General features: G+C 36.1%; 1 protein-coding gene across 9 annotated transcripts in view; it reads left to right on the top strand.

Annotated features, from left to right (window-relative positions):
• Nucleotides 1-12588, top strand: part of Nckap5 (NCK associated protein 5) — a 969537-nt gene that overhangs the window by 265742 nt on the left and 691207 nt on the right. The gene's annotated exons all lie outside the window — the stretch shown is intronic.

The raw sequence follows: 12588 nt of genomic DNA, 5'->3' as shown, positions 1-12588 counted from the left end.
GAGATTTACATGGGGTAAAAGGAGCAATTGGATGCAAAACTTGGCAGGTGGGAGCTAAGAATTTGGATTCTGATTCTCCAGCCTGGTAATTCTGTGAAAATTAGAGAGTTTATGTAAGAATTCATGCTGTTTAGTGTCTGTAATCTATCTTAAAAACCAAGAGGGAAAGAATCCATTTGACGACTATATGGAGTCCTTTTAAGATTAACACTAGACTTTTTTCGTTTCATGAATGTTCTTTGTCTTATGGCTTTGGTTTTCGTCCAGATTTTCCCAGATTTCACTCATGTAGGTGTAACTGCAATTTCTTTTTCTTATTCCAAATATTTTCAATATTTCCTTATTATTATTTGCCTGCTATTTTTTTCTTACTCTTGTTAATTAGTATAACCATAAGAAAGAATCTTCATGAAATCATGAAGTTAGAAGTTTAGTTTTATTAATTTTCAATTTTCTCCTAATATACACTGAAATCAGTGTGTAGTTATTAGTGTACAAGTAGATTTCTCTGTGAACCGTCTGAAGTCACTTCAGAAAAATGCCACTGGTACACAGAATACACCTCGGAAAGCCCTACTTCTGTCCCAGCTTGGTCTGGTCTGTGACGGCTGATGTTTTGAGTGGGCTGTGACAGTAGCTGTAGTGGATTCTGTCCCCTCCCTCTTCTCAGTCAGTCCTCTGTCTTCTTTCTGTCCTCACACATGATGTCTTCCTTTGAACACAGACATGCTGCTGCATTATTTTAACCTGCACACAGTTTTGCATAGAGTAGGTGGTGTCAGAATTCTTTTCTGGCAAATAAGGGGGCACTGGATGCTTAGCTGGAGAGAAATTAAAGATGCCCCTTAAACGTATCCTCCTAGCATCCTTTGGCTCAACCTCAGAGCGTGTGATATGAAATGCTTTAGCTAAATGCTTTCCCTTGCTTTTCCTCACAGTTTTTGATCCAGATGAGGAATGGTAATGGGAATAATTTACTCCATCTTACTTGCTTATTGGAGCCTAAATAGTGTGTTTGCTGACAAAATTCTTTGGTGCAACCTCCACCAAGAATATAATAAGGTTGCTGTAAGGTTTTACTTATTTTAGCCTATGTACTGTTGAGAATCCATCAATAAACTTAATAATTTGAAATTTTGACTAATCCCTAGTAATTTAAATTTAGCTTTGGGAGGAGTAGTATTGCAGTTTGAGTTTGGGGACAGATTTTTCTATTTTGATTACCTATCATTTGGGGAGTATTAAGCTAAAATAATAAATAAGAGAGATACATGGGTTTCCAATGGTTAGTTGTAGATGAATGAGAATTTGATGACTCAAAAAACAGGATAGGACACTCTCCTGTAGGGATTTTATTGTTATATTTCACTAATATCTTTTATTCAGGGAACTTCAAAACTATTATACCTAGTGTTTCAGACATTTCTGCCCATTTTCTGGATGAACTCAGGCCAATCATTTATTTTAAGTGTCTTTACAGAGCTGTGAGGTTGTGTGTACTCATTCAAAAAGGAAGCCAGGTTTTCTGCAGGAATGGAATATGTCATGATCTCATCCCCTTTATTTCATGTTACCTTCTCTTTCCACTCAATGTCTAGTGCTACTGTGGATCAGCTCTTAGTGACTGTGCTGTTCTGACTCTTCTGTCTGTAATCCCAGTGTGATCAAGAGAAGGAATGAGGGAAGAGAAGATTAGAAAGATATGTAAGGGCCAAATGCTCTGACTATATTCTATAGACAGTAGGAAACCACTGGAAGGTTTGAAGGAGGGCCTGTGGTGATCAGATCTAAATTTAAGAACAATCACGAGGCCTGGAGTTTAGAGGACGGGCGTGGGATGAGATGGGAACCAGGAAGTCTCAGGGAGATCAATGAAGACAGATGTTTCATGACAGTGACAACAGTAGTATAGAAGCAAGAGAACAGAATTTGGCATGGGGATTCAGGCAAATGGGAGAAAAGGAGAAGCTGGGGTTGACTCTCATATTCCCTGGTTCATATTGAGGAATAAAAAGGGAGGCCATATTGACCTGGTTGTACATGGGATTGAATGTATGTAGTTTCAAAGATTAGTGACCATTTATTGGAGTTTGTTCCTAATTTCTGATACTATTGCCTTTATAAATTGATTTATTTTGTTAGGTTTGAATAGACTGAACTTAGGGTGTCAGCTGATATATATTGGAGTTAGTTCCTTGTTTCCAGCACTTAAGTTCTTATGAATTCATTCATTCATTCATTCATTCATTTGTTCGTTCATTCATCCATCCAGCAATGTTTGGTGAATATTTATTGTACCTGTGCCTGACTGTGCTGCCCAGTTCTACACTGCTATTTCCTGGGTACCTCTTCAGAGCCAACTTCACTGAATTGAAATTGTCCCTTTCCTCCCTGTGCTGATCTTTCAGACTTTGAACTCAACTCCCTCTTTAGATTTCCTATGTTCATTTGCACACAACTCTTAATGATTTACAGGTTATTATCAATTTCTTGTTCAGATACTTAAATATAAGGTAGATTCGCTTCACAGTTCTGCCCACTCATGGCCCACTTTTTCTTCTTATATTATTACTAACACCCTAGATGAATACAATTTTGGAACACATGCACACAAACAAAAAAACAAACCTGTGGTGGGTAAGTTCTAAAATTCCAAAGACAGAATAAGATTATAGGGAACGCTCTGTTTATGAGTATCTATCACTTCGAACAACATTGCAAGTTGCAACAGAGGAATTTTTCACTGAGAAAGGGTTGCTCTTAGGGACTTGGCCATAGCCAGATCAGCATGGGCTCTCTCCACTCCTGGCTGCAACAGTGCAGGCCCACTGTGAGAGACGTATAGGGATAGGAAATACCTGAGTTTGTAAACTAGAAGTTGTCCTTCTAGGAAAGTGTGAAATCCAGTTGACTTTGTGGTCTGTGCTTAATGTAGAATTTCAGGAGCCCTCTGAACATTTCAGAGTAGAGGAAAGACAGTTAATTTGGCCTTGAGCAAAAAGTTTAGTGAGTGTTTTCCTGAAGGTAATTACTTCTCCAGATGTATGGCTTTTATTTTAACATACTTTGAACATGACTCTCCTTTTCCCAAGGACCAACAGAACAGAGAAAAGTAGATTTTATGCCTATTTGTTTTTAATTGGCTTTATTTTTAAGAGCAGTTTTAGCCTCACAGCAAAACTGAGCAGAAGCTACAGAGATTTCCCAAATATTCTGTACCGTACACATGCATAGCCACCCCCATTAGCAACATAGCCTGTGGAAGCTGTCCATATGTCACAATTAAGAAATCTCTATTTATACAACATTGTCACTTCTCATCCATAATCACATTCAGATTCACTCTGGAACCACTAATTTTTTATTGTCTCCATAGTTTTGCTTCTTCTAAAATGTTGTTTAGCTAGAATCATACAACAGATAGCCTTTTCAGATTGGCTCTTTCACTTAGTTCTGTGTACTTAAGTGTCCTCTGTGTCTTTTCATTGCCCAATAGCTCATTTCTTTATAATGTTGACTAGTATTTCAAAGTCTACAAATGTCATGGTTTATTTATTCATTCATTCACCAAAGAATATTTTAGTTGCTTCCAAGTTTTAATAAGGTACCATAAATATGAAGAAAGTTACTATAAATATCCATGTGCATGTTTTGGTAGGGATGTAAGTTTTCAAGTCGTTTGGGTAAATATCAAGGAGCAGGATTGCTCCTCATTATACTGTTTTATTATAGGAATTTTATAGTTTTGTGTTTTATATTTAGGTCTGTGATCCATTTTGGATTATTTTTTTTTTTGAAGAATGTAAAGTCTGTGTCTAAATTCATTGTTTGTGTCTAAATTCATTTTTTGGCATGTAAATGTCCAGTTGATCCTGCACTAATTTGTTGAAAATATTGTTTTCTTCATTGTATACCCTTTGCTTTTTGTCAAAGATCAGATGACTACATTTATGTGGGTCTCTTTCTGTACTTTTTATTCTGGTCCATTTATCTGTTTGTCTATTATTTGATCAATACCACATTATTTTGATTACTGTAGCTTTTATGGTATATTTTGAAGTTGGGTTATGTCAATCCCCAACTTTGTTCTTTTTGTTCAATACTGTGCTGGCTAATCTGGATATTTTATTTCTCCATATAAATTTCAGATTTGTTTTCCTTTATACCAGAGATTGAACCAGGGGTGCTTAAAGACTGAGCCACAGCCCAACCCTTTTAATTTTTGAGACAGGTGTCACTAAGTTACTTAGGGCCTCAGCAAGTTGCTGAGGTTCGGTTTGAACTTTCGATCCTCCTGCCTCAGCCTTCCAAGTGGCTGGAATTACAGGTGTGCACCACCACACCCAGCTCTATATAAATTTTAGAATCACTTTCTTGATATGCACAATATAATTGGCTGGAATTTTTATTGGGGTTGCAATGAATTTAAAGACCAAGTTTGGAAGAACTGACAATTTTGGTATATTAAATCAACCTTTCCATGAACGTGGATTAGATCTTTTATTTAACTCTGTGATTTACTTCATCAATGTTATAGTTCTCCTCACATAGATTTTGTGCATATTTTGTAAGATTATTCCTAAATATTTTATTTCCCTATTTATGAAGTGTTTGCATTAAGATGACATCGCTGAGCTATGTGGGTATGACAAATGGGTGCTGTGATTACATTGATATTTTTCCAGAGAATTCTACAAAGAGGATATTGATATTAGAGGGAAAGATTTCACCTAGAGGTAGCCTATAGTATTTAACTGGTCAAGGAAATTCTGAGTGCTTGCAAGGTCCTAAGGAGAAATGGAAATGTGAAAGATGTTTGGAAGGTGGAGTAGCATAGATTTATTCATCATTTAACAGTTGAAAACATTGGTCCTAAAATTTCTCCCTATTTATTTGGAACACATTGTAAGATACATATTTATTTAAAGCATCATCAAGGTGATTTTGGTTAATAAACCTTCAAAGGATGTTAGAGTTGGAGACAAACACAAATGATACTTCCAAGTTTATCAGCCTTTGAATCCAAGAAGATTGTTATTGCCACGCACTGGGGAAATAGCTGACATGAGCAAAGTAACATAGATTTTGGAATAAACATGGAGAGATGAGCTATCTCTACTTTATAGAGAGTAGAAAATAGAAAAAGATCACTTTTATTGTCTATTGCAGCCTTATTCCAAATAATTTCTTTTCTTTCCCCCTGTGGAATAAAATGGAGTGGGTCTACCTGCCTTCCACTGCATTCCTCATGATTCTTATATTCAAACTTCAGGGTTGGATGTTGGCTCAAGTGGTAACGCGCTTGCCTGGCATGCGTGAGGCACTGGATTCAATCCTCAGCACCACATAAAAATAAAAATAAAGATGTTGTGTCCACCAAAAACTGAAAAATAAATATTAAAAAATTCTCTCTCTCTCTCTCTCTCTCTCTCTCTCTCTCTCTCTCTCTGTCTCTGTCTCTCTCTCTCCTAAAACAAACAAACAAACAAAAAAAACCTTCATGGTTGACCTAGAAGTTTCCTATATAGCCCCTAACCAGCCAGGTAATTTCTCATTTTTACTGTCTTCCTATAACAATTGATGCTCCTTACATTCTCCTCTCCCTAAACTCTCAAAAGATGAATTCCACTCAGATTTTAAGGATCATTCCCATATACTTCAGCATTGCCAGAATAACAGGACTCTCTTTCCTCTCTAATTATGGCTGTTCAGCTTGTTCATTCATTTGACATTAATGTTGTCATTTAACTTTAAATGCATGCTTGCATTTTTTAAGAAAAGTGTTTATAAATATGGAGGGTAGGGACCTTAGATTAATCCTATCATTTATCCCTTACAAAATTCAGAATAATGGTAAGTTTCTAAATATTTCAGGGCAGAGTTGCATAGAGGAATTTGTGGAAGTCATGCAACTCAATGAATCTATGATTAGAAAATATGAAGGAAAATAAACAGAGACGAGACCGTGACAAGTGAGAGGAGGAGAAAGCCTAGTAGTGAAGTACTCAGGTGTGAAGGACGAACGAGCAGTGGCGGCCCACAAGCAGCCCAGGAAAGGAAACTTTGAGGAGGAGGGAAAGGCTCTCATTCTTTATTGATTCAGAGCTTAGAGCATATGTGGGTGAGAACATATATTATTTTTATTGTGAAACAGAGGATGTACAAACTTTACATAACATACTCTGTATAAAAGAACTCACTCTTCCATTCAGATTTGAAGAAATATTTATTGAGTGCTTACCGTGGGCCAGACACCATGAATATGATGTAGGAATATCACAAGCAGATTTGTTCTTAACTTCTAAAGTGGAAATCACTGCCATCTCATGCCCTTTCGTGGCATCCAAAAACTATGAGTTATTTTATTTCACATAGCATTAAGGAACACACATTCATTTTCATGGAAATCTAAACATACGGATGTCTGATTGTATAGGGATTCAGCTACAAATCAAGGGCTACTTTTTTTCTCATCTCTCTCATGCTTTGATGAAATGCTTGACTATAGAAACCTATTGGCAAGAAGTAGGAGTCTGATTTTTAATTCCTGATGGATGGATTCTTGTACAAAATTTTTGATGCAAAACCAGTAGAACTTGTGTCATTTGGTACTAGAATCTTAGCTGATTAGAGAGAACTATTTCTCTTTTGAACCACGTATACATGTTTGTCGACCCTTCTTCTTGTTTCCTACCAGAAATTTTACATTGAGAAGCAAAAGACTTATGTCTTGCTGGGCAGGTGACTGAAAACTTCCAGTATTCTCTATTGGGTTAGGAGGCAGTTTAGGAGAGTTGGCAAATTCGCTTGAATAAATCTCATTTGTTATTTTCAGGTCAATAAGCATCTTACACTTTCAAAGGCTTGCAACACTATCTTTGTCATATCCCTTAACTTCTAAGCAGGGCCCTCCCTGGAGAAGAGTTAACAAAAAAGAAAAAAAGAAAAGAAAAGAAAAAAAACTGTAATCCTTTAAGTGTTGCAGAGGATATATTTAGAGGGGGGAAAAAACTAAAGAAGACCTGTTTTGATGATCAGGCATTTTTTTAAAGCTAAAAATACATTAGCCAAAGTTTTCAAAGTGACTTCATTAACTTCTTGAAATTGCATACACATTAATAGGAATTTTATTATTAATTCTTCTAATTTGTTTATACTAGGATTTGAAAGGGGTCTTATTATTTTCTTGAGTCTAGCTATGCATTGATGAGACTCATTAGGCATAATGGAATCTGGCAATTTATCACCCAGATTAAAAGCCTTTTGCACATAACCTCCATTTACCCTTTATATTTAGAGGCACCTCCTTGGCATCAATCAAAGACATAGTGTAATTCCCCAGATTTCTCAGTAACAGAATCTCTGCATAGCTAAGCATGCCCTTCCTCTTACCCACATTTACATGAAGACCCAATTCTTTGGATTCAAGTGAAGTTGTAAAAATTACACAGAGTTAAGTTGTTTGGATAAATGCAATCTAGCCTTTTCTATCATTTCTTTCCCAAGCTTTTTCTGGTCATATTTCTTCACTTCAGACTTGTTCTTCAGGGAACTATCAGAAATCAATGCCCTTTACAAATGCTAAATGGCTCTTTCTTGTTATGAATGGAACATTAGCCACCTCAGGTCTCCTGTCTTCTCCCATCGTGACTAATAGGATTGTAATTTCATCAAGGTCTCCAGTGACATCAAAAACCACCCCAGCTAAACATTTAAGTGGATTTGGATGTCATCTGATCTCAGAGATGAAATTCAAAGCACTGTCTGCTTAAAGGTTTCAGAGGATATGATGTCCAATCTAAACCGGCCTCTCTGACCCAACGAAGGTGGGGAGAGATGGACCAAAAATAAGTCATTTCTTAAAATAAGCTTTAAACAAAACAAAACATAGAATACCAAGGGAGACACAGGAAAGACACACATACTTGTATTTTAGTTCTTTTTCTACACTTAGGATTTCTCCTTTCTCTTTCACAAACATATAAAAACATTCAATTGCTATTTAAGCTACATAAAATCCTGTTCCTACATATAAACAAAGGGCTATTGGTCCCACATTCCTATATGGAGGTCTCTTGATTGTTTTTGAAGTCATTTTCCTTCATTGGAATTGACTTGTCTGTCTTCCAGACTTTCAGCATAGGCTTGTGTTTGTGATAGTTGCATGCAAGGAGAGGTGCAGGGTTGAAGCTTCAGGACAGAATCAAAGTATATTGTGAGTTGGAAGTTTGAACTTGGTCCCTCTGCTCCAGTGCTTAAATCTACGTAGCTAAAGAGTTATAATTTAATAACAGGAGCACTCACTGTTTTCTGTACACTTTGTTCTTCCTTCTGAGATGTTGAGGCTCACCTTAAACCATCTGTCTCTGTCAGGGATCACTGTTTACAAAGACATCTTTTCAAAACGTTGAGATTTGTGTAACTCTCAACCCTTCGCTGTCACCTCCAATTCTGGTCCTTGTCACTTTCCACTGCCTGATGTCAATCCATACCCTATGTCTGGTCTTTAGGACTCCTCTTGCCAATCCACCCTGCACACTTCTGGAATACTGAGACCACGTAAGTGCCATTCATCCAGTGATTCCCTTGATGAAAGTTGCTCATGGCTCCCATTCTTTCCTGGTCCTATCTAGACCATTTTTCTCTTGGCTTCCGTAGACTTCTGTGATCAGGTCTACTCCACCTGTTCATTCCTGTTCCCCTGCTCCCCAGCACATGTGTGGTGTTTGTTACTTTTACCGTCAATAATTTTCATGTTGCCTTAATGTGTTCTTGGGGAAATACCCTCCTGATCTTAGTCTTCTCCATCTCTGAAGCCTTTTCTGAGACAGGTCTTATCTCCCCTTCTCTGAATTTATAAGAATTTGCAATATGTATCGTACAGTGTTACATTTCATTTTCTTTTGAGATTTATATGCCTCCACCTTCTAAGAGGATTTGCCACAGTTAGTTAAATAGATAGCATCTTAGAATGTATGGCCATTGCTTTCCACCTGTATACCTTATCTCCTCTCAGTCATTAGCCCCTGAAAGGCAGGAACCCTACTCATGCTTTGGTTTGAAACATAGCCTGGAATAATGGACAGGGTACAAGGCTTACAGCCAAAGACCTTGAGTCTAAAAATAGTTTTACTCTAAATTAACAAGGTGACTCACTTGGGCATCAAGGAACTAAACTATAATCTGATGAAATGTATAATAATTGCATTTTGTTTTGCTAGAGCTGAAGAACTATATTTTGTTCACAAAAATTAAAATATACTTTATTTAAAAAAGCAAACAATATAAAACACAAAAGACATTAAAAACCAGCTGAATTTTCATTACCTTGAGATAAATACTGTTAACAGTTTGATATTTATCAATTCACATAAATATTTTTCCTTCCATGTGCACATGAGTAACAAATCTATCTGTACATCTCTCTGTCAATCTGCCTGTCTATCTAATAATGGGAGATTGTTATTTCTTGGCAACTTTTCCCACTTAATAATATATTTTCATGTCCTCAAACTCTTGGGGCATTGTGTGAATATTAAAGTTTATGTAATGCCTTATTAGAAAATGTATTTTGTAAAGTAAGTTGTAGAAATAAACATTGATACTGACTGCTGAAAAGGGTCCAACTTGTCATCATTAATAAGGTATTTCTACCTGTTGTACAGGACCTTGAATTTAATTCTGCCTTCCTAACAGGCAAATGTCTGTCTGATCAGTGCACATCTGATGTGACTGAGTCTCTATTTCCTGCTCCTCAGAAATTCCAGCTTTGTCTCCATGACACAGGTGCACAGTCTCTTAGTCATAATCCCCAAATCCTCAAAGCTCTGAGAATTAGTTTTCTTTTCTTTTTCTCCTGCCTCCCACCCCCAATAGTTTGACCCAGATCATTTGGCAGAAAAGCCTGTTGTGAGTCAGTATGAGGCAATTTTGAGTTTTTATTTCATTCATTTAGTATAGATATCTATGTAAATTACCTCAGAAATACTAATGGATTGACTAAGAGTTGCTGCTCCCAAGCTTGTTAGGAGAGTTTCATAACATATGTCTCCATTTCCTATCTAATAAATACAAAATATTCTAAATTCCACAATGCATCTGGTATAAAGAGTTTTGAATAAGAGATTGGAGCCCTGTCCTAATTTTATGAGATCTACATTCCCTACAACTTCTAAAATCACCCCTTTGTTTTTCTGATTTGTATTCATTAAAAACAAAAATCAGTAGTGGTTTTTAAACTTGTATAGTCATGTGACACTTAACAAAGAAGCACATTCTAAGAAATGAATCCTTAGGTGGTTTGATTGTTGTACATATATCTTACGATATATTTAATCAAACCTCGATGGTATGGTAGTCTATTGTCCCTTGCCTATCTGTGGGTCATTTCTATACTGAATAATACAGCAGTTGTAATATAATGGTAAGTATTTATGTATCTAGATACATCTAAACATGGAAAGGTGCAGTTAACAAACAAACAAACAAAAAAAAAAACTAAACAGAAGGAATGTTTAGTTTCTTTATAATCTTATGGGACCATTGTTTTATATATGGGCTGTCCTTGACTGAAAGGTCCATCTGTGCCATAGGACTGTATTTCTTTTTCTGGCTTTTAAAAACATCTTCAAATAGAATCTTACCTGGAAAACCAACTGTAGTCAAGATAAAAGTCAAGTTGCTCTCAATGAAGGGGAAGAGCTGATCTCAGTTCTGCTGGGTGCCTCTCCCTAGCCTCCAAGGTCTCTCCTGCTCTGGTTTTATGAAAACAGTAACAGCGGATTTGGGGTTTTGTGATATCCAGCAGGTCAGATCTGCAGCTATATACTGTAACCAGGGACATGGGGCCTGTCAGGGAGTACCTCCATTGTATGACTGGGAAGGATTTTGTTGATATGCTGGTTTTCTTTTTTGGTCAGATAAACAAGAGCTTACACTTAGCACTTGAGAAGAGTTGAAAGGAGGTGCTATAGAAGTCCAAGTTTATTTCAAGGTTGAAGGTCTAGATTTAAGGAGCACTTGTCTTAAAGTTTACTAAGAAATCCCTATTTTAGACATTTGCATTATTTTCAGATGATTGTGAACATATTTACACATACTTATTGTAAATGTATGTTACTAGTTCCTGTGATAAATTCTAAGAAATGCTGTGTATGCACTTTACAGCTTTTATAACATAGTATCAGATTATCCCCCAGAAATATAGTGCCAATTTACAGATCTTTAAGATCCTTAAAGTTCCTTCCCTTATGATTTTAAGTTGTAATAAATCAAGAATAAGCACTTAACAAATATTTATTTAATAACTGTATAGTTATCTGGAATGTTAGAATTTTTAAGCTCTAGAAAGATTTACCAAAATACATTTATTTGACAATATTTGATTCAAATATTTCTTTATATTTAAATTTCCAGGATTTAAAATAATCCTTCACTAATATTCTCATTTTATAGCTTTTTACTTTTTTACTATCAATGAGAGATTTTTAGATTGGTTCTCAAAATGATAGTTGCTACTCAAATTGGTCATACAAAATTGCTAAAACTATAACTATTAAACAAATCTTCCCACCAAACTATTTTTCTGAATTCTGCAGGTTTTTCATTTTTAATATGAGCCATTCTTTATCCCCCCTTTTCTTTTAGTATGTGTTTTAAATGTATGTTGTCAGGAAAGTGTTTACAAGTGAAATAATGAGAGTATATTGTCAAATAAGGGATTTTATGTAGAAATATTGATGTTTAACACAAATAAGGGTATTTTGGTGCCAGCAGGTATACTTTTGCAGCTTTAATTTTTAAAAGCTTTTTTCCACATTGACTGAATTTGAAGACATTTCAAATTGAATGAAGCTATAATTTTCAGATCATAAACATCTAACAAGAAAAATGAGAGGAAAATATTGAAATCCAGGAAACTTTGAGAAGTCAGGCCAATAAAGAAAAGGGAGATCTCCTTATGGCCTCTGTCATTATGCCTGTGTAAGAAGAGTATGGCCTTCAGTGTATTCACACCAAGCACATTTTCAGCACATTTACAATTTTGAAGTCACGTGTAAGCTGAACTCCCTTTGTCTTCATGGAAAATGAATCTTTCAGTATGAATATAGAATTGAGGCTTTTCAAAAAATACTAGCATAATGGTGAAATGCTGGAAAAATCTTCCTCCAAGTGTCCATCATTCAACAAGCCTGGCTTACAGGTAGGGCAGGCATCCAGGGCTTAGCCTAGCATATGCTAGGAACTGATTGAGTATTTGGAGCATGACCCAAGTTTGTCTTCTCACTTAGTGTTCAGATACATGCAGTAAGAATCCATTTCTGTCAGGCAACATGCTACCCCAGTTAGTAGGGATACAGTAGGGAACAGGAACTAAACTGAAGTTGTTCACAGTCTCTGTCAGGCCAGTACTTATTTCAAAGATCTAGCTATTAGAGAGAAACATAGAATTGATATTATATTTTGGCTGAAGTTTTCAATGCTTTCTAAAATAGTGGGAACTATTGTTGGATTTTGTATGTGTCTGCATGTGTGTGTGTTATGGGCAGGGTACCTATTAGCTTACTAACATTTTAGTCTGTTAAAATA

Source organism: Marmota monax, unplaced genomic scaffold, assembly GCF_021218885.2.
Source record: "Marmota monax isolate L192 unplaced genomic scaffold, Marmota_monax_Labrador192_F-V1.1 WCK01_AAM20220418_F8-fsc00154, whole genome shotgun sequence".
Lineage (NCBI taxonomy): Eukaryota > Metazoa > Chordata > Mammalia > Rodentia > Sciuridae > Marmota > Marmota monax.
The sequence above is the reverse complement of the archived record's forward strand: the minus strand, read 5'-3'. Positions and strand labels throughout refer to the sequence as shown.